The sequence below is a fragment of the Calonectris borealis genome, chromosome 6 (assembly GCF_964195595.1).
Source record: "Calonectris borealis chromosome 6, bCalBor7.hap1.2, whole genome shotgun sequence".
NCBI lineage: Eukaryota > Metazoa > Chordata > Aves > Procellariiformes > Procellariidae > Calonectris > Calonectris borealis.
The window spans coordinates 31,154,047-31,177,687 of NC_134317.1; the positions used below are offsets into that span (position 1 = coordinate 31,154,047).

Genomic DNA, 23,641 nt, shown 5'->3' on the forward strand with positions numbered 1-23,641 from the left:
TACAATTTTAATCTCACACCTTTGTCAATACCATACCCGCTGCACTGTTAGGTCCTAGATTTGCTGTTACAGTTGTACTAATTTCTTCTTTCCTCAGATCCTGATGATAACATCACCTTATAAAGACTTCATGTATTCTAGTCTATACAGACAGAATTATCAGTTAAAAGCTACTCACATCTGACGTAGGACAAGATTCCTTAGTTCCAGAAGTGCAGGCCTTCTCTACTGCAGTTAAAACACAGGTTCTTTCACTAGCAATTATAATAACAGGTCTCATCCTATCTCCAGGCTGTAGAGCAGTCTATTAGCAGACAGTATAAACCAAACCAGTATGTTAGTGTAGGTCCTTTAAGTACTGTCTAAAAAACATATGCTGCCAAACTCACGTAACTGGAAATGTCTACCAGTCTGAATATAACAACATGCAACATACTCTCTATGCTGATACAGGACAGGAGATGTAATTGCGACTCAGTTCTTTGCTCCCCAAAAGGGCAAACCACTAAACTAACCTAGAGATCGCAAGCTTCCCTCTAGACCTTACACAGCTGCCAAATTTCCACCAGGTGTAAAGTATAACGTTCCTTTGACTGAAGCTCTTGAAATGACCAGTTATCAGGTGTATAAACAGAGCAAGTCACTGTGCTTGAGGAGGGGAAAGTGGGGCCACCTGCACAACCGTGACTTTTTAGTTAAGGTCATCCCCAGCCCTATTTCTTTTTTATCCCAACAAACCCCTTCCTTGGCTGTGAATCTTTTCTTTTGTCTTACCTGGCCTAGCAGAGAGGTTGTCACACCTCTCAGCTAAATTGTAATTTTTCAAAAGAAAGCAAGGAGAAGTGTTGTCCTTTGGTGTTCTTATACAGTGTTCTAAGTGATCTGCATCAGCCACTCACAAGCTGGGGAACACACCAATTCTGGTAATTTTTTTCAGTAGACATTCTTTGAAAACCTTATCCCTGAATATGTCTATGTTTAGGAAAGCAAATAAGCATTCCTTATCTCTCCATACAAGAGGTAGAAGAGATTACTTTTAACGTCTGGAAAAGAAGAATGTTAGCTTTTATCTGTGAAATTTTTTCATCCCAGCAGAACTGGTTAGCTTGCATTTGATCCTGCTGTCTTATTCAATTGATTATCTTAAAGTAAGGCCCTATCTCCAGTGAGGCTGCTTACTTTCCATTGTCTGTTCTTACCTGGACTACAGGCATTGCACAATCACCCAACCCAGCATTCATTTAGTTAGGCTACCCTCACAGGTTAAAACTAGAGTAAATCTTGGAAGTAGTAAAATCAATATTCTGTTCATTCTGCAAGACAGATATACACTGGGTATATAAAAAATGGAAAGCTTTACAAATATGGAAGAAGTAAGCCTATGCTTGCCGTGTATGGGCACATGAACGTGGAAATGAAACCACCATCCTTTCTGGAGCTAGAGCGCTTGTACTTGCATCTGGAAATATAATACAATTTATCTCAGTTGTACAAGATGACTCTTCCATGCTTATGAGAGCCTCAATTGCAATAAATACAATTTCTTTAGATGCATATGGTAGGGGCTGCATCAGCCCAATAGAGGTGAAGCTGATGCAGCTCCATTCCCCAAGGTCCAACAGTAGCAAGGCTGTGTGTGTACTCTCAACAAGCAAACATGCAAACACATCTGTAAAATATATATACACATAAACACAGCTGGCCACACAGATCAACACAGACAGAAACACTGCGCACTCATGCAGACACAAACAGCACCAATGGCCTCGTCCTGTTCCCCTCTCTGACTGATTAGCATGAAGGTCTCTTAGTGGGAAATGTACGTATACAAAAACACACACACGGACACACTAAGGACCCCTCTGGTAACTGGCCTTAGGCACTCAGTCTTTCCAGTCCCAGATTTCCCCCCCTTGCTGTCACCTGTACGTAAGACCCTCAAGGCCCACAGCCTGACTCCAGCATGTCTGTTGCTATGAAATTAATTACTGCAGCAGATTAATGGGAAAGCACCAGGGTCACCAAGTCACAGGTTTTGAACTTTAAGCAAAAACACGGGTCATTCTTATTGTCAGTAGGAGCCAGATTTCATCTTACACCATTTTCATTGCTATTTTTTTCTTGAAACAATATTGGTTATAGATCAGAGTCTCATGAAATAGCAGGACAGTGCCTTACAATTTTGTATTTATTGAAGACATATTTAAGCAAATTCCAGCTATCAGCTCAATGAAATCCTCAAAGTACCACATTCAAAAATAGCCCAAGGGAGATCACATCCAGAGGGAGGATTTTCACCTTAATATTTGCAAATATTTGTTCATTCATTCGAAACCCAAGGCACTGATTGCTTTGGTATTCATTCTAAAATGAGAGCATTTGTCTAAATCACAGTTAAATAAAAAGCCAGGAAGATAAATCACAGATTATGAAAATTGCATTTTAAGGAAAGGAACACAAAGACATGATAGTTCCTGATGTCAGCTCCTTGAAGTCTTTGATATTATGAAATTGCAACGCATGTTGCCAGTTGAGCTTTTCCCATTAGCTGTAGTCTCTCACAATTTACCAAGAGAAATGAACAGGAAAACTTTACCAACATAAGCTAGCAATTTCCTCATTACTTGAAATACTACTTTATTTGTAAAGGAATAAAATCTTTTTGTACCTCTACAGATATTTGAGGATGTGTGCAGGTCACACTCTCTTCTATACTATACTAATTTAAGCCTGCACTCTCACCCTTAAAATAAATGAAAATAGTCTGGATTTATGTTTTTGTAAATGAGTACAGGATCTGAACTAATGCAATGCATGTTGAGTATCTCCAGAGTTATTTCTTACGCTAGTGTTTTGAGTAGTGTTTTCTTACTGTTAAGTTTATTGCTTTGAACTATCAAAAGTGAAAGTTGCATATTCCTTTGTATGTATACCTATGCTGGCTCAGCTCAGCCATTTCCTTTGCTCCCCCTCAAACACCTTTGCACTTGCTTTTCAGTCTCCTCTCCTCATGGAGAAATGCTCCATCAAGATTCATACAGCTGCCACTGCATGACTTTAAAACCTCCTTTCTAAAACAATGTCTGTCAGAGTGCCAGTAATGTTGTTGGCACAGCTGAGTTAAACTGTGAGCTGACACACCTATTTTTAACAATGAACTTCTATTGCCATTGTTTCCTCTCAGCCCTGTTCCCCTCCACCTTTTCATCTCAGTCACCTGCTGCACATCTGTGACGCATACCTGCTGATGGTTGCAACAGGCAACCTTTTCAAAATGAATGTTTTAGATGAGAAGACCATGAGGTTTTACAGATGTGGTGGAGCCAAACTGTGGGTAAGGCAAAGGAGAGGAGGAATGAGAGCACTGACAATGCAGTGAATAGCAGTGATTTTATTCCAGCTCTGAGAGAGGTCAAAGTTGAGAGTGGTTCAGAGAGATCTAATGGTATGGAGCAGGCCTGAGATGGGCTGCCAGGAAGTAAAGAGCTATACTAGAGTATTACTGTGGTAGTAATAACATATTAGTGTCTAGAAAACATTTGGCAGTATGTACTTTTAGAATCTCTGTTCGACTGTAATATCGATACATTGCCCATTACTAATTTGTACAGTGTCTAATTCTGATCTTTGGGATTTTCATGTGCTAGAAGAACAGAAATATTGGATAACAACAGTTGTGAATCTCGAACTGGATGCAGAAGTGGCGAAATGGTACTATTTGTGATCTGCTTTTCATTGCAGATATTTTCAAAATTGCATACAAATTCTCTGAAGTTCATGGGGTAACTCCAGAACTATTCCAGTGTAGCATGGAACACAATTTGATTTAGAAGGGAATGTATGTTTCAAAATGAGAGGTCTCTTACTTGGAAGGACAATAGAACTGGTGCTTATATCTTCTTCTACAAAGATGAATATAAATATATGTCTGTGTGTGTTAAGTATTACAGTTCTACTATTTTCTTGCAGGAATGCTTTCAGCCAGTAAGTGGCTGAAGGAGTCACCTGGTTGTTTGATATTTAGGAAAGCAGTATTAATCTATATTGATGGCCCATGGCTTATAGGTCCCAGGTTTATCTTTTGGAATCTGAAAGAAAATATAAAGAAAACAACATAGTTTTGCTAAGGGTAAAGAAAACTTACTGTAATTCACAAATGTGTGTTCTTTATCAGCCATTTAAATGTCATTGCATGCACAAATCCCCACTTTCTCATTTTATAAAGGGTTGTGAAATCAACCAACTTACCTCTAGTCAACTGTGGCATACTTGAACAGGTAATTAAGTGCATATCTCCATAGCACAGGTGAGCTCACAGCCTGAAAGGCTCAGATTAGAGGAACTGACATATGAGGTTCCCTTATGCAATAGGGTTTAATGAGACTGCATTAAATCATGGAGGCCATGGTGTTTGCAAGGAAATCCTACATTTCTGAGGGCATTCGTGGAGATAGAACATCATCTCCTGATGACAGGATAACAACTTCACCTTTATTTAAATTCTAAGTTGTTACCAAGTGTTTGCACAACACCTAGCCCACAAAGGTTCTTATCTTGGTTATGACTTCTATTAATATGAGAAATTCTATCATTGTGAAAGACTTGACCGCTGGATAACCTGCAGAGAAGGAAACAGAAGTGGATGGATGTGGAATTCACAGCCCCAACCTCCAGGCAGGTTGAGGTCACAAGGTCTCTAGCTGGCTGCCACTGGAAGAGATAGGGGTCAGCAGGTTTGCCTGAAACAACTTGTGTCCCCTTTCATAGAGAAATTTTCAGTCTAGGTACAACACAGTTGCTTGAACTCAGGTCCATGGGGCTTTTTAAGTTGAAAGCTTTAATTAATGGACCTTGTCAGAGTTTGGTCTGGTGTTTTCTATTTTCCAGGCCCCCAAAGCTTTTGTTTAGTTTGTCTTCTGACTAGATATGGATTGAGGGGAGAATGGCTGCTGAACTCTTGCTGTTTATCTGTTTGATAATTGCTCATATGCTTTACTCCTTTCTTTTTTTTTATTCCTTTTTCTTTTTCCTCTTTCTCTTCAGCTTATAAATAAACAGAAATTTTGGGCAAGTGACAATGTATTAAGCAACTCCAGATATATCTACTTTTACAGAGCCAAAAGGATGAGTGCAGTGGAAAACCTGCTGAAGTGGTTAAAGCTATTAAGTCAGAAAATAATGTTGTCATTCCCATCTTGCCCTCCTTTCTGAAGCAGCTCTTGTGTGATCATTGTTGGCTAGGACAGATAGGGGGAGGGAAGTTGGCTCCTGCCTCATAGTCTTACAAAAATAAGTACTCTCCAGCAGGCTACTGCCCTTTTAGCAGGGCCTGTTGTGACAGGACAAGGGGGAATGGTTTTAAACTAAAAGAGGGTAGATTTAGACTAGATATAAGGAAGAAATTTTTTACGGTCAGGGTGGTGAAACACTGGAACAGGTTGCCCAGAGAAGTGGTAGATGCCCCATCCCTGGAAGCATTCAAGGTCAGGTTGGATGGGGCTCTGAGCAACCTGATCTAGTTGAAGATGTCCCTGCTCATTGCAGGGGGGTTGACTAAATGACCTTTAAAGGTCCCTTCCAACCCAAACTATTCTATGTTTCTATGATTCTGTCCTGCCAACCCCTTCTAGTGAGGGAAGTGCAAGATATAAGAAGAGCAGATTGAAGACACTACTCTGGAAAGAAAGACACAGAGAACTGCAAGGGTGAGGGTATATTTTCTTGCCATTCTCATTTTGAAGAAAGCAGAGGCAAAGCACACAGATGGTTATCCAAATAACTTCAGTGACTGTGGGGGAAATTTCAATAAAAGGGCACAGTCCACCAGTTGTGGGCACCTGTTCCATCTGTGTGAGAGGGAAGATATTACAAGATAGTGGTATGTCAAAAAAGCCAAAGTTGGCACTGTGTTGCACTTTCAGGGTGGGGACCTGTACTGTTCTCAAACCTACACATCAAATCTACAAAGTAATTACAGTGCCTGAGATAGGCAGAAAATGGGCATCTTGCATGTTTGTCAAAAAAAAAAAAAAGGCAAGAAGATTTGGGTATCTAAAATCCATGGTCCTTCTTAGACCGCATCATTTCAGTGTCTGCTAAACATCTCTTCATTCAAGAAAACAAAGAAGAGAGAGCATGACCTGAAGGTCAAGGTGGAGGGCTCTCAAACCCAGCTGGAAATGGATTGTACAATGGGAATAATCACTGCTAGCCTCTGCTTTTTTATAAAAATCAAGGATGTGTTCACTCAAGCAGCTCTAGGAATACTTCTCAGATCATGACACAGAAAATGAGCTTATATGAAGTAACTGGGACCTAGATAGTTTAGGCCTTTACCGTGAATATCTTAAATTTGCACCCTTAGATTCTGTGGATGCCACTGTCAATGGTGATGCTTGCATGGAAACATAAATATGAAATGTTTTATTTGAGAGTTAGAACACAACCTGTGTTCTAACTCAATGTTGTGACAAGACCTGGATGCATATCAGCCCATATTTCCATCTCCCTGGTTTTCAAGGAAGAAAAGAAGGAAACTGGGGTACATGGTTCAAAGTGGAATCAGTCTAGACCAGGAGCAGAGGGCAAGTGATGTAGCACACCTACTGTGTGTCTAGTCATAGTCATAGTTCCTAATAGAGATGAAAATAAAATGACACTAAAGACAAAGTCAGACTATAATCTGAAAAGTACTTTCCAGGGCTTTTAGATTAAAGGAGATATACGAATTGGAATCATTACACTGAGGAAACGGGACAGGTTCCTCGGTTCTGGACTGGTGATGACTCTGGCTGTCAGTTTATGTTACTCTGTCAACATAGCTGATCAAAGTGCCACTGATTAAATAAAGTGTAAAGCTCTGCTAATTGTGGTATGTTGAAGAAAAGTGATTTGACTCACTGATTAGTCTATGTGTACAGTCCATTCAGATTAAAGAGAACTGAGGAATTGGCTAGCTCATGAAAGCAGTGAAAATAACCTTACCATCTCAGTAAAGACATCATCACAGGCCATGCGAATCCACTCAACAGTCAAGGGGCTGTTCAGAGTGAAGTCCAGGGGCAGTCCTCTTTCTTTCTGTGCAGCAGCCACTGCATCTGGTATTGCAAAGAATACTGAGCTGCCCAAGAAGAATCCAATTTAAGAACAATTTGTTCCATAGGTGAAGCTGGAATTATTTTTTTGGGAAAAAAAAAAGTCTACTATACACTACAATCACTTACGGTTTTGCAGCAGAATCACCAAGTACACTTGCAAACGGTAAGTTTGGTGTGTTTGCCTTGGAAGAATAGCTAGCAATTGAGTTGCATGAATTTGGAACTGCTCAGGAATGTCACAGATGGCAGGGATCTTATATGTATCTGGGCCAAGAGTGAGCTGCCCTCCTTCTGGGGAAAAGTAGATTTCTTCCAATGTATAAAGACCAACTTCCTGAATGAAGGCCCCTTCAATCTGAGCAAAAAAAAAAAGGTAAACTTTTACATCTCATTCAGTCATTTTGAAAGATAAAAACATATATACAATTAGACTTCCTTTTTAAGATTACACATGAACTGGCATCTTTCCTTCCAAAAGTAGAAATTAGCCAACATAGACCAAAATAAGACCAAGCTGTCCTCATCTGACTTATATAAATATTTTCATTGGCTCAAGTTCTACTCTTCCTTATTCCTGGCTAAACTCACTGTAACTAGTACAGTTACCTTTGATTTGCTTTGGCAAAATTGCCGAATAGAATTGAGTCAAATCCACTGACTTCAAGCTTATTGCTCACAGGAACTCCAGAGAGGAGATATTTGCCCAGGGACTATGACATAAATAGGCTGCTCAATGTGATATTTGCTTAAAAAGATTTGCAGATAGCTAATTAAATTTCTTCTAGAAAAAAACAGCGCAGACACAAATAGATGATAGATTAGATATGAAGAGAAAATAACAGGCCAACCTAAAGCAGGAAGGAACAACTGCTGAGTAGACACCTGGGCTATGACAGTGGTGACGTAAACACTGGTGCAAGGTGAATAGAATTGAACTGCTAAGAAAGAATGTTTTGACAAATTTGGCAATCCTTGAATGTGCAAAATGAACATAATCTTTTAGGCAAAGGGCAAATATATGAGGATGAGCCAGTAATAGGATAAATAAGCAGGGTAAGAAAGGTTTTTAAATGTAGGTAATAATTTTAGGAGCATTTCCTCTGAGTCTGCAAAGAAATGACAAATATTTTTTACACTCTGACTTCACCACTACTTTCTTATTTACAAACAATTATGAGTGACACCACTTTTGTCGCTATTCAATTTGTCTGTAGATACAGGTAGTTGAATCCATAATACAAAGCTATGGATATAACAGACCTTTCTTTAAAGGTCTCTTTTCTTCCATCTCAATAGCTTTTTCCATTACATCCCAGCTGAAGTCAACAGTGCTCTGCAGCTGGTTAAGACTTAGCCGTCAGTCAGTAATTCTGGGGTAGAGTAAATTGATCAGAAAAAAGCCATAAGGAAGTATTATTTATAGCTGCAAATAAACCCAAATACTAGTACATCTGTCAATCCAACATCCTTGAGTGTTAATGGATAGTGTTTTATAGGCTTTGGTGGCTATTAAATTGACCAATAACAGCAATCATTTAGGCACAAAGAGGAATGTTCACTAACGTCTAATATAAAGCAAGATAAAGGACTGGACTCTACTCCTATTTTGATTTACTAGATAGAAAACCACTGGTTTGAATGACTTATTATAAAGTAAATGAAAGCAGAATTGGTCGCAAAGCATTTAAGTGGATAAGGGTGTTTCAGTCTGATTATTAAAAAGAGTACCTGAAATACATCTTATGCTAAATTTTCCTTTAAATTGTGTTTAAATACAGAATAAAGTGAAGATCCATAAATTTATGTAGCGGCAATCTAAAAAACCCTCCACATTTGTAAATTTGGTACAGTAAAGCAGAAAAAAACGATCCTTTTTAACAGTGTTCTGTAATTTGCCTTGCTTTAAACTATGCATGTAAAATAAACTAGTGTCCTGGTTTCGGCTGGGATAGGGTTAAATTTCTTCCTAGTGCTGTGTTTTGGATTTAGTACGAGGAGAATGTTGATAACACACTGATGTTTTCAGTTGTTGCTAAGTGCCCTCCTAGTCCAAGGACAGCTCCCGTGCCTACTGACTGAGCTAGGTACACAAGATGGGAGGGAACATAATCAGGACAGCCAGCCCAGCTGGCTAATGGGGTATTCCATACCATGTGACGTCATGCTCAGTATATGAAGGGTAGGCGTGATCCAGGAAGTACCGATCGCTACTTGGTTATCGGTCAGCGCGGGTGGTGAGCAATTGCATTGTGCATCACTAATTTTGTATATTTTATCATTATCATTATTATTTTCCTTTTTTTCCCTGTTCTATTAAACTGTCTTTATCTCAACCCACGAGTTTTTTCTCACTCTTACCCTTCCGATTCTCTCCCCGTCCCGCTGGGGGTGGGGGGAGTGAGTGAGCGGCTGCGTGGTATTTGGCTGCCTGCCAGGTTAAACCGCGACAGTCCTTTTTGGCGCCCAACGTGGGGCACGAAGGGTTGAGATAACGACACATCTGACCCGAACGGGTTAAAACAAATTTGTTGTAAGCATTCATTATATCAATTTAGTACTCGATGTTCACAATGTTGATTTATTTGCTCTCAGAGTTTTTGGATCTGTTCTTGCAGTTGTGGTATATAGCACCTTACTGGCTGTCTATACTGCTGATTATCAGTTTGTATGTGGGGTTGGTCATCTCTGGGAAATGGATTAAGGTCATTGCTTTGCTATACTGTGTGACCTGGCTTTATGTTATGATAAAATTATTGGTCACGAGCCTGTACTCAGCACTGCCATCATTCCTGTTCTTCAGGAGCTATCTTTTGGAAACTATTAATAATTACACTTTTTACGTCTTCACCTCAGAGGATGAATTTAGGGGGGAGACAGGATGGGACACTTTCTCCCACTTGTTCACCTTCCCCTCCATATCTTCAGAAACTCCTTTTTCTTCTATCCTCTTCATGAAGACGTCTACAATATTCCCTGAGAATTTTGAATATCCTTGGGATGTTCAAACGAGCATGTTCATATTGCTATGTCTTCTGAATGTGGTTCAGGCCTTGTTTAGAGTTAAACAACTATTCAGGAATACTGTCCAGAGATCAACCCCAGCAACAGATACAGTGACTACTCAAACCCCCACGACAGGCACTGTAGCTCCTTCAACCCGCACGGCAACCACTGTGGCTACTCAAACCCCTGCGACAGGCACCGTGGCTACTTCAACCCCCACAACAACCACTATGGCTACTCAGACCCCGGCAACAGTCACTACAGTTACTCCAACCCCCGCAACAGGCACTGCAGCTACCCAAACCCTCGCAACGGGTACTACAGCTGAACCAGAGGACCAACCGTCGCTGGTATCCGTCGCCCCTGTACAGAAGAAGAAATCTTTGAAGCGGAAGTCAGGTCGTGTAGAAAAGGATGATGGAAAACCAGGGCCATCACGAGGAGGGGAGGAGGAAGAGGAAGAACTCATAAACGAGACGGAAACCACCCGATCCTTATCCCTGAATGAGTTGCGAGATATGCGGAAAGATTTCGGCCGTCGTCCAGGCGAGCATATTGTTACCTGGCTGCTCCGATGCTGGGATAATGGGGCCAGTAGCCTGGAGTTAGAGGGGAAGGAGGCCAAACAACTGGGATCCCTTGCTAGGGAAGCGGGTATTGACAAAGCAATTGGAAAAGGGACACAGGTCCTCAGCCTCTGGAGGCGACTGCTGTCAGGCGTAAAGGAAAGGTATCCCTTCAAGGAAGATGTTATATATCGCCTAGGCAAATGGACCACTATGGAGAGAGGTATCCAGTACCTGAGAGAACTAGGCGTGCTGGAGGTGGTTTATAGTGACCTGGATGACCCCCTAACACCCAAAGATCCAGATGACGTCCAGTGCACGCGACCCATGTGGCGGAAGTTGGTACGGAGCGCACCAGCATCGTATGCCAGTTCGTTGGCAGTACTGTGCTGGAAAGAGGAAGAAGCACCAACGGTGGATGAGGTGGTTAGCAGACTTCGGGATTTCGAAGAAACTATCTCCTCCTCCCTTGTCTCGGCTGTAGAGAAACTATCCCGAGAGGTCCAGCAACTCAAAGAGGATATGTCTTATTCTCCACCTGTACGGACCAGTATCTCAGCCATTAGGAGTCAGCGTTTTTCTCCTCAAGAGAGAGGATATAGAAAGTACACACCACGGGGCACCCTGTGGTTTTACCTGCGTGACCACGGAGAGGACATGAGGCAGTGGGATGGAAAACCTACCTTCATCCTAGAGGCACGTGTACGTGAGTTGCAAGGAAAAACAATCACACAAGGGGGTTCTCCCAGGAAAAATGCTGCTCCAGTTGTCAGGAAAAACCTGTCTCACGACGGTCCAGTTTCCAGTGAACAGTTCCCCAGACAGAGTAGAAGGGCTGATCTTACTTTGGACTGTAATTGCAATGAAGGAATTCTTGACTCACGTTTGCAAGAAGTGAGAGATGGATACTATGACCAGAACTAGAGGGGCCCTGCCTCCAGCCAGGTGGAGGAAAGGGACAACCGGGTTTACTGGACTGTGTGGATTCGATGGCCTGGCACATCAGACCCACAGGAGTATAAGGCTCTCGTAGACACTGGTGCACAGTGTACCCTGATGCCATCAAGCTATAAAGGGGCAGAACCCATTTGTATTTCTGGAGTGACAGGGGGATCCCAAGAGTTAACTGTATTGGAGGCCGAAGTGAGCCTGACCGGGAATGAGTGGCAGAAGCACCCCATTGTGACTGGCCCAGAGGCTCCGTGCATCCTTGGCATAGACTACCTCAGGAGAGGGTATTTTAAGGACCCAAAAGGGTACCGGTGGGCTTTTGGTATAGCTGCCCTGGAGACGGAGGAAATTAAACAGCTGTCCACCTTGCCCGGTCTCTCGGAGGATCCTTCTGTTGTGGGGTTGCTGAGGGTTGAAGAACAACAGGTACCAATTGCTACCACAACAGTGCACCGGCGGCAATACCGCACCAACCGAGACTCTCTGATCCCCATCCATGAGCTGATTCGTCGACTGGAGAGCCAAGGAGTGATCAGCAAGACTCGCTCACCCTTCAACAGTCCCATATGGCCAGTGCGAAAGTCTAATGGAGAGTGGAGACTAACAGTAGACTACCGTGGCCTGAACGAAGTCACGCCGCCACTGAGTGCTGCCGTGCCGGACATGCTAGAACTTCAATACGAACTGGAGTCAAAGGCAGCCAAGTGGTACGCCACAATTGACATTGCTAATGCCTTCTTCTCCATCCCTTTGGCGGCAGAGTGCAGGCCACAGTTTGCTTTCACTTGGAGAGGCGTCCAGTACACCTGGAACCGACTGCCCCAGGGGTGGAAACACAGCCCTACCATTTGTCATGGACTGATCCACACCGCACTGGAACAGGGTGAGGCTCCAGAACACCTGCAGTACATTGACGACATCATCGTATGGGGCAACACAGCAGAAGAAGTTTTTGAGAAAGGGAAGAAAATAATTCAAATCCTTCTGAAATCTGGTTTTGCCATAAAACAAAGTAAGGTCAAGGGACCTGCACAGGAGATCCAGTTTTTAGGAATAAAATGGCAAGATGGACGTCGTCAGATCCCAACAGATGTGATCAATAAAATAACAGCCATGTCTCCACCAACTAACAAAAAGGAAACGCAAGCTTTCTTAGGCGTTGTGGGTTTTTGGAGAATGCATATTCCAAATTACAGTCAGATCGTAAGCCCTCTCTATCAAGTGACCAGGAAGAAGAACGACTTCAAATGGGGCCCTGAGCAACGACAAGCCTTTGAACAAATTAAACAGGAGATAGTTCATGCAGTAGCCCTTGGGCCAGTCCGGGCAGGACAAGATGTAAAGAATGTGCTCTACACCGCAGCCGGGGAGAATGGTCCTACCTGGAGCCTCTGGCAGAAAGCACCAGGGGAGACTCGAGGTCGACCCTTAGGGTTCTGGAGTCGGGGATACAGAGGATCCGAGGCCCGCTACACTCCAACTGAGAAGGAGATATTGGCAGCATATGAAGGGGTTCAAGCTGCTTCGGAAGTGGTTGGCACTGAAGCACAGCTCCTCCTGGCACCCCGACTGCCGGTGCTGGGCTGGATGTTCAAAGGGAGCGTCCCCTCTACACATCATGCAACCGATGCTACGTGGAGTAAGTGGGTCACGCTGATCACACAACGGGCCCGAATAGGAAACCCCAGTCGCCCAGGAATCTTGGAGGTGATCACGAACTGGCCAGAAGGCAAAGATTTTGACATATCCACAGAAGAGGAGGTGACACGTGCTGAAGAGGCCCCACTGTATAATAAACTACCAGAAAACGAGAAGCAATATGCCCTGTTCACTGATGGGTCCTGTCGCCTTGTGGGAAAACATCGGAGATGGAAAGCTGCTGTATGGAGTCCCATACGCCAAGTTGCAGAAACTGCTGAAGGAGAAGGTGAATCGAGCCAGTTTGCAGAGGTGAAAGCCATCCAGCTGGCCTTGGACATTGCTGAACGAGAAAAATGGCCAGTACTTTATCTCTATACTGACTCATGGATGGTGGCAAATGCCCTGTGGGGGTGGTTGCAGCAATGGAAGCAGAACAACTGGCAGCGCAGAGGTAAACCCATCTGGGCTGCCGCGTTGTGGCAAGATATTGCTGCCCGGGTAGAGAACCTGGCTGTAAAAGTACGTCACGTAGATGCTCACGTACCCAAGAGTCGGGCTACTGAGGAACATCAAAATAACGAGCAGGTGGACCAGGCTGCAAAGATTGAAGTGGCTCAGGTGGATTTGGACTGGCAACATAAGGGTGAACTATTTATAGCTCGGTGGGCCCATGACGCGTCAGGCCATCAAGGAAGAGATGCAACATATAGATGGGCTCGTGATCGAGGGGTGGACTTGACCATGGACGCTATTGCACAGGTTATCCACGAATGTGAAACGTGCGCTGCAATCAAACAAGCCAAGCGAGTAAAGCCTCTTTGGTATGGGGGACGATGGTTGAAATATAAATATGGGGAGGCCTGGCAGATTGATTATATCACGCTCCCACAAACCCGACACGGTAAGCGCTATGTGCTCACCATGGTGGAAGCAACCACCAGATGGCTGGAAACATATCCTGTGCCCCATGCCACTGCCCGGAACACCATCCTGGGCCTTGAAAAGCAAGTCCTGTGGCGACATGGCACCCCAGAAAGAATTGAGTCAGACAACGGGACTCACTTCCGAAACGCCCTCATAGACACCTGGGCCAAAGAGCATGGCATTGAGTGGGTCTATCACATCCCCTACCATGCACCAGCCTCCGGGAAAATCGAACGATACAATGGACTGCTAAAAACTACGCTGAGAGCAATGGGTGGTGGGACATTCAAACATTGGGACACACATTTAGCAAAGGCCACCTGGTTAGTCAATACCAGGGGATCTGCCAATCGAGCTGGCCCTGCCCAATCAAGACTCTTACGTACTGTAGATGGAGATAAAGTCCCTGTCGTGCATATGAGAAATATGCTGGGGAGGACAGTCTGGGTTACTCCTGCCTCTGGCAAGGGAAAACCCATCCGTGGGATTGCTTTTGCTCAAGGACCTGGGTACACTTGGTGGGTGATGCGAAAGGATGGGGAGGTCCGGTGTGTACCTCAAGGGGATTTGATTTTGGGTGAAAATAGCCAGTGAACTGAATTTTGATGTCAACTGTTACATGATATTGTATGTCATTATTTCTATGATATAGCAGTGGTATAGCAGTGAAAATCACCCAGATTAGTGAAGAATGAACTAACTCCGATGAAACCGAGCGAAGTGCAACGATGATAGAACTGGACGAGCGCAGCAGTACCGAAATGAGAACTGGCTTCAGGATGCAACGGCCCAACACCGCACACCATCTCTTCGGCCCTGAAAGACTGTTATAACAGATGGAGCCCAAAGTCATGGACTAAATGAACTCAGTGGACATTTTAGAGGGATAGTCCATAGACCGAGGGAATGATATCTGTGCGTGCATATATATATATGTGTGTATATATAAAGAAAGATAGTGGTGGTTAATTGAAATGTATTAAAAAAGATGTGAGACCTAAGCATGACGTAAATGGTATGGAATAAGGGGTGGATACTGTCCTGGTTTCGGCTGGGATAGGGTTAAATTTCTTCCTAGTGCTGTGTTTTGGATTTAGTACGAGGAGAATGTTGATAACACACTGATGTTTTCAGTTGTTGCTAAGTGCCCTCCTAGTCCAAGGACAGCTCCCGTGCCTACTGACTGAGCTAGGTACACAAGATGGGAGGGAACATAATCAGGACAGCCAGCCCAGCTGGCTAATGGGGTATTCCATACCATGTGACGTCATGCTCAGTATATGAAGGGTAGGCGTGATCCAGGAAGTACCGATCGCTACTTGGTTATCGGTCAGCGCGGGTGGTGAGCAATTGCATTGTGCATCACTAATTTTGTATATTTTATCATTATCATTATTATTTTCCTTTTTTTCCCTGTTCTATTAAACTGTCTTTATCTCAACCCACGAGTTTTTTCTCACTCTTACCCTTCCGATTCTCTCCCCGTCCCGCTGGGGGTGGGGGGAGTGAGTGAGCGGCTGCGTGGTATTTGGCTGCCTGCCAGGTTAAACCGCGACAACTAGCAAGAGTGATTTTGAGATAAAAGAACTGCAAGCAGCTCAAAACCAAAACAAAGTTATGAATCCTCAGAGGAACATTCATTATTCAACAGAACCACTAATTATGTGAAAAAATGGTAATGAGTCTAACCTGGACTGCTCTTGCATTGATTTCTGTTCCGACCGATCCTGCTGTGTGTTTGCCATTAGGTACAGTTGTTGTGCTTCTTTCACAGAAGCGTATATGTGACAACGGTATCTTCAGTTCATGACTGGCAATTTGTAATAAAAGTAAACAAAGAGATATCCAGTCCCACTTCAAGATGCAATCTCAAGTCAGGAATTTATCATGCCATTCATCTCTCTATATATATACGCACAGAGAAATGACCTAATTCAACAGTAATACTATGACTAGGACAAATGCAGAAGTCTTCCTTAACAATTATTCTGTAAAACAAATATTTTATAAATAAATTCAGGTCATAAAAGATACGCTAAAATAATATAATGCAATACTATATGTTTTGCCTCTAATTAATGGCTCTCTCTAATCAGGTTTTGGTTACATACGGAAAACTTAATGAAATTTTAAAAACAATGACTCATTCTTCCTCATGGAGTTTCAAATCTTATCTCTATATTTTATTTTCTATCTCATTTGAAATGGCTTGGTTAGTTTGAGTTTCCCACTTTATTGTTTTTCACAGTGTTCTAATATTCAGATGTTCATTCAGCTCATTTTGAAGCAGTGGCCTCATTTTAGCTCCAAAATTACCTATTTGGAACATAGGTTTTTTTATTACTATTTACACCAAAAATGCATAAAAATTAACTGATATTATCATTGGTTTTGCATACACTATGAAGTTAAATTTTTAGCACTTTAACTTCCTCTGCAAAAAACCATTGGGTCACTTTTGCATATGCTCTCTGTGCCTTAGCTATCCTGATAACAGTGATGTTTCCACAAAGATGCTCATCTCCTTTCCAGGTCTTGAAAGATCACTTTGATTATAGCTTATATTTTTCCTAAGCTTTGTCTTCACCAATAACTCAGAAGCAACAACCCAATATTAAACTTAGCTTTCTTATGTCTATAAAATTTGCCTATTTGCGCTTCTTAGTGCCATTCATCCTTTTAGTTCAGTTATCTTTCTTGTTGTATTTTGTTTACCCTCAGATGCTAACTCACTCACCTGTAAGATCTTAGTGTGAATTCCTTGTCCCACTTCAATTCCACCGTGAGTGACTAGCACAGACCCATCTATATAGATATGGACAAGAGCTCCAGCCTAAAGAAAAGCACAGAAACTTGGTAATTTTCTTACTGCACTGAACAAAGGTGCATAAGAAAAAGAACAAGGCAAAGACAGATTTAATCCACAAGAATCAGTAAGGGAGTGGAAATTCTCCAGCAGTCTGACAATAACAAATTTCACTGCTCTAAGACAGGATAGACTCTAAATGAGCTAGTAGTTACTCACAGGACTTCTGCAGGGATCACAGTAATTAGTTCAAATAACAGAAAAGCATATTTTTCTTCTTGTGAAATTGGGTGAATTAAGAACATGCTGGCTCTAGTTATAATGTATGTGTAGCCCCAGATACTATTCCCTCCTCATCCACAATAAGAGGACAGAGCAGAATTTGAACCTGGAATCAAAGACATTTTGGACAGATGGCAAGGTATCTCCTACTATGAACATCTACAGAACTTTTCTTTTAGAACAAACAATAACAGAGTTGTACTCTTTTTTCCCTGAAGCTGAGGGGTTAGTCCTAGTCCTTTTTGTTTGCATGTATCCATACAGGGTAATAATAAACTGATGTTCATAGTATATAATTTTGATGGAGCACTGACACAGCTGCTCTTCCATTCTCTCTCATAGGCTGTCAAGAGGATGGCTTAGAACCTGATTCACTTTCTGTTTGTATTTTGGTGCAGCCTTATGTCAATAAATAGCTATCTTAAACAGGGGAAATGCAAAAAGCAAGTGGGAATGGAAGTAATGAACTTTCATTCATGGTAAGATCAGGAACAAATAACTTCCCAAGGAATGGTGATGAAAGAAATCAATTCAATACGAGCCATCCACTCCCATGAAGGAACAAGTGGATATGAAAGAGAACTAGAAATTCTGTAAAGAGACATTTCACTGTAGTGTGCGATCAGCTACCAACACTCAGAGAGCAAACAGTAGAGCCTGAGAAGTGTTGTGAAATACAGTGCCTCTGGGACATCTTTTTATTTGTTATTAATTCTACATTGAGAAATAACGGTCATGTGATCTCTTTGGTGCCAACTTGTGACGTTTGCAATCAGGTAACATTTTGCTGGTGTCAGTTAGAGTCTTAGCTAACAGAGACAAGATTAAACAATACATCTATTCTCTAAGATTTAGATTTAGATTTTTGGAAATTCAGTGCAATGTCTGAGCTTTATTTTGAAGGTTTTGGTGAAATGTAACTATTATTTATGCCTTTTTTTGACCTTTTGTGTCAGATGAATTGTGATCCCTAGATGTTTCTTCACCATGAGAACATTGTTGGATGAAATATATTAATGCCTCTCTGAGCTCTTAATCTACAAACTTGTGCAGAAACAATCAAGAGATGGAATGAACAATTAACATATGAAGCATGTGAATTTACTTTTTCATGCGTTATACCCTCATAAACAAATAACAATGTTTGTTCATTTAACCTGAAAGTCATTTGAAATTATTTTTGGTTCAAGGCATGAATTAAAAAAAAAAAAAACAGAACTGGAAAATTTCCCCAGAAATACCACTATCTTGTGCCATAAAAAGTTCCAGTAGCAGAGCTTAACCTGTCACGTAAATGGGACTATCTGAACTATAGGAGTGATAATTTTTCTCACTGTGGACGAGATTATGGAAGGTTCCAAGTTCCACATTTTTACAGCAAATTATTTAGCTTTTTGCTGGATAAAGATAGTATGTCTTAAAGGCGCAGGGGCAGGCTGTCCCCATGTGCCGTAAGAGGAACGGGCGGGGAAGACGACCAGCCTGGCTGAATGGGGAGCTCTGGCTGGGACTCAGGAAAAAAAGGAGAGTTTATCTCCTTTGGAAGAAGGGGCAGGCAACTCAAGAAGAGTACAGGGATCTCGTTAGGTCATGCAGAGAGGAAATTAGAAAGGCAAAAGCCCAGCTAGAACTCAACCTGGCCACTGTCGTGAGAGACAACAAAAATGCTTTTATAAGTATGTTAATGACAAAAGGAGAGCCAAGGAGAATCTCCATCCTCTATTGGATGCGGGGTGGAACGTTGCCACCAAGGACGAGGATAAGGCTGAGGTACTCAACGCCTTCTTTGCCTCAGTCTTTAATAGTCAGAGCAGTTATCCTCAGGGTACCCAGCCCCCTGAGCTGGAAGACAGGGACAGCGAGCAGGATAAACCCCCCATAATCCAAGAGGAAGCAGTTAACGACCTGCTATGCCACCTGAATGCTCACAAGTCTATGGGGCCGGATGGGATCCACCCGAGGGTACTGAGGGAGCTGGCGGAGGAGCTTGCCAAGCCACTCTCCATCATTTACCAGCAGTCCTGGTTAACAGGGGAGGTCCCGGACGACTGGAGGCTTGCCAATGTGACGCCCACCTACAAGAAGGGCCGGAAGGAGGATCCGGGGAACTACAGGCCGGTCAGCCTGACCTCGGTGCCGGGGAAGATTATGGAGCAGTTCGTCTTGAGGGCGCTCACAAGCCATGTGCGGGACAACCAGGGGATCAGGCCCAGCCAGCACAGGTTCATGGAAGGCAGGTCCTGCTTGACCAACCTGATCTCCTTCTATGACCAGGTGACCCGCCTCGTGGATGAGGGAAAGGCTGTAGATGTGGTCTACCTGGACTTCAGTAAGGCCTTTGACACTGTCTCCCACAGCATTCTCCTAGAGAAGCTGGCGGCTCACGGCTTAGACAGGTGCACTCTTCGCTGGGTAAAAAACTGGCTGGACAGCCGAGCCCAGAGAGTTGTGGTCAACGGAGTTAAATCCAGTTGGCGGCCGGTCACGAGCGGTGTTCCCCAGGGCTCAGTACTGGGGCCGGTCCTGTTCAATATCTTTATCAATGATCTGGACGAGGGGATCGAGTGCTCCCTCAGTAAGTTTGCAGACAACACCAAGCTGGGCGGGAGTGTTGATCTGCTGGAGGGTAGGAAGGCTCTGCAGAGGGACCTGGACAGGCTGGATCGATGGGCTGAGGCCAACTGTATGAGGTTCAACAAGGCCAAGTGCCGGGTCCTGCACTTCGGGCACAACAACCCCATGCAACGCTACAGGCTTGGGGAAGAGTGGCTGGAAAGCTGCCCAGAGGAAAAGGACCTGGGGGTGCTGGTTGACAGCCGGCTGAACATGAGCCGGCAGTGTGCCCAGGTGGCCAAGAAGGCCAATGGCATCCTGGACTGTATTAGAAATAGTGTGGCCAGCAGGAGCAGGGAGGTGATCGTGCCCCTGTACTCGGCACTGGTGAGGCCGCACCTCGAATCCTGTGTTCAGTTTTGGGCCCCTCACTACAAGAAGGACATGGAGGTGCTGGAGCGTGTCCAGAGAAGGGCAACGAAGCTGGTGAAGGGCCTGGAGCACAAGTCTTATGAGGAGCGGCTGAGGGAACTGGGACTGTTTAGCCTGGAGAAGAGGAGGCTGAGGGGAGACCTCATCGTGCTCTACAACTACCTGAAGGGAGGTTGTAGCGAGGTGGGTGTTGGTCTCTTCTCCCAAGTAACAAGCGATAGGACGAGAGGAAATGGCCTCAAGTTGCACCAAGGGAGGTTTAGGCTGGACATTAGGAGAAATTTCTTTACTGAAAGAGTGGTCAGGCCTTGGAACAGGCTGCCCAGGGAAGTGGTGGAGTCACCATCCCTGGAAGTATTTAAAAGACGTGTAGATGAGGCGCTTAGGGACATGGTGTAGTGGGCATGGTGGTGTTGGGTTGACGGTTGGACTCGATGATCTTAGAGGTCTTTTCCAACCTTAATGATTCTATGATTCTATGATTCTATGTTGGGAATCAGAAATTCACGTTTCTGTGAGGTGAATAATCATAGAATCATAGAATGGTTTGGGTTGGAAGGGACCTTCAACCCAAGGGAAGATCATCTAGTTCAACCCCCCCTGCCATGGCAAGGGACATCTTTCACTAGATCAGGTTGCTCATAGCCCCATCTCATACTGAGTAAGCATTTATAAAGAGATCAGCCAGACAGAGTGATACTCTTTCTGAAAGAAAGTATGTGTCAATGGATGATATTTTATGCTAGTCCAGCGTGTTGGAATTCTTTTCTCTTTCTCTTCCCTTCCTGCCTGTAAAGATTATACTTTCTCTATTTTTGGAAAGAAAAGTAGAGATCTTAGATCATAAAAGCACTATTTCAAAGAGGTTACCTGATGAAAATAAGTTGCATTAAACCCAACAGAAAACTTCATGGGAACGATGGCAATCCCTTTCTTTTTCCAATGATTTTTCATGTTAAATTCTTCCACGATTGCTTTTCGGCTGTAGTAGTCAGACTTGTCCAAACATTCTTCCCAATGTTTTCACAGATTGTCTGCATCAAACTCTTCTTGAAGGATGTTAGGTTAACTCCTTTGTACATGTTTCTTTCCCTAACCTAAACAGCAAGCAAATTTACACAGTGCTGAAAATAAACATCGCCTTATAATATATTGACATATTACATATAACATAATGTCGTGTCATATAATGATATAATGATACTTATCTATAATAAACATAATGTCATATCCCTTTCTCTAAGGAAAACACTGCTCAAATGGCCTGATCTTTTTGCTCACGTCAAATGCCTGTGAACTTAAGTGGTGTCAGTGGAATTGTTCACTCAATGCAAAGAAGGTTGGTAAACTCAAATTGTAAATAAGTCTAGACAAAAAACACAGAACAACATGGAGACAGGTGAGAAGCTCAAGAGTGGTGAAAGAAGAGTAGAATGGATACTTGGTAAATCTCAAGGAGACTTCTGAAAGTGAGGAGAGAACACTCGTGACATGTAAGGAAACCTTAGAGCAGCTCAGGGCAAGGCAGTAAGTTGACATGAGGAAATCAATCAAAAGTGTGGCGCAAAGCTTGGCCTTGGAGATAGCAGGTGGACAAGTGAAAGCAGAATCAATCAAAAGTGTGGAGCAAAGCTTGGCCTTGGAGATAGCAGGTGGACAAGTGAAAGCAGAAGTTAAAGCTAAAAATACTATTTGGCCTTTGGAGATGTGTCTGAAAGCTTTCCTGAAATGTGGTAAAGGACAGCACGTAAATGGGAGAGGGAAAAGATTCAAAGAAATAGGGAAAAGACATGATGGTTGGCATCCTGGGAAAGTAAAATGATTTATAAACCATAGTTTGGATACACAAGAGGTTGGTACATATAAAAGCGGAAAAGCTTACACTGTCTAAGCAGTGTGTAAGGATAGATCTTGAAGATTGGAGAGGAAATGGCAACAATTAAAACTGTGGGGAAACTGCCTCTGAAGGCTGGGGAGAAGCCAGAAGTGTCAACGTGGTAACTGAGATGACAGGAGCCAGCTAACTAAATTGTTGATAGATGGATGGATAGAAAAGATGGGAAGTCCTGTTCTGAGAGGCTGAGATGAGATGCAGGTGGCAGCTGAACATACACGACGTGATCTAAAACTGATCATACAGTACAAGAGATTATACTGTTTTGACTGAAGCTGGTCATACTAATGGCAGTCATCAAACATCTTGCAACAGATCCTGGGCCAGTTTTCTCCACTCTTATCTGTATGGTATTAAGTATTATTCCATGGAAGCATAGGTGCTGAATAAAGTACCATTCAGCCCAAATAAAGTTGGTAGATCTGGTTCTACAAGAACTGGCTTAAGCACAAGTAGCTTCCGACAGTCTAGGTCCTAGAATTCTCTGTTATCCCATGTTTTATTTGGCAGTCTTAGTTCTTTTACCTTCTCATGTAGTAGGCCAGTCTGAGTCGCCACAGCTACAATACAGGTCTTCACCAACAGACCTGCTTGGGGAAACCCAAATCCTCAGAAGGCAGTATTAGAAGGCAAATCAGTCTTGCAGGCATGGCTCCTGACTCGGAGATTGGGGATACTATATGCATTGTCCACTTTCAACACAATGTACTCAATCACCTGTAATAAGAGATTATAGTTGTTCAAATGGTTCAGTTTCCTTTAAAAAGACAGTGAAACCTGTGAAAGACACTCAGGAGACCAATGAGATGTAATTGTTTTAAGGAGGAGTAGAACTGTACTCGGGAGGGCTGTTCTGCTGTTTTTTACACCAATGTAAGTAAAGAAACTATGTTTAAATCAGAGAAACTACATTTAACTCATAGGAATTGCAATAGCATAAAGAAGCATTACTGAGGGAAAAATCAGACCTTCAGTTTTGGGGAAGTGAAGGAATAACTTTATGATAATAGGCTACCTAATAAAACTTTTTGTCTGTCTGTCTGTCTTCACTGACCTTTTAAATCTGAATTTTCTATGTCCAGTATCAGCTGACAGGAAATATTGTACCTCCTTATGTACCTCTTATGAGGAGCGGCTGAGGGAACTGGGGTTGTTTAGCCTGGAGAAGAGGAGGCTGAGGGGAGACCTCATCGCACTCTACAACTACCTGAAAGGAGGGTGTAGCGAGGTGGGTGTTGGTCTCTTCTCCCAAGTAACAAGCGATAGGACAAGAGGAAATGGCCTCAAGTTGTGCCAAGGGAGGTTTAGATTGAACATTAGGAAAAATTTCTTTACTGAAAGAGTGGTCAGGCCTTGGAACAGGCTGCCCAGGGAAGTGGTGGAGTCACCATCCCTGGAGGTATTTAAAAGACGTGTAGATGAGGCCCTTAGGGACATGGTGTAGTGGGCATGGTGGTGTTGGGTTGACGGTTGGACACGATGATCTTAGAGG

At 43.1% G+C, this 23,641-nt stretch overlaps 1 pseudogene; it reads right to left on the reverse strand.

Moving 5' to 3' along the window:
- Nucleotides 1–3,372: 3,372 nt before the first annotated feature.
- The window catches only part of LOC142083852 (aldehyde oxidase 2-like), a 51,136-nt pseudogene continuing 30,867 nt past the window's right edge, over nt 3,373–23,641 (reverse strand).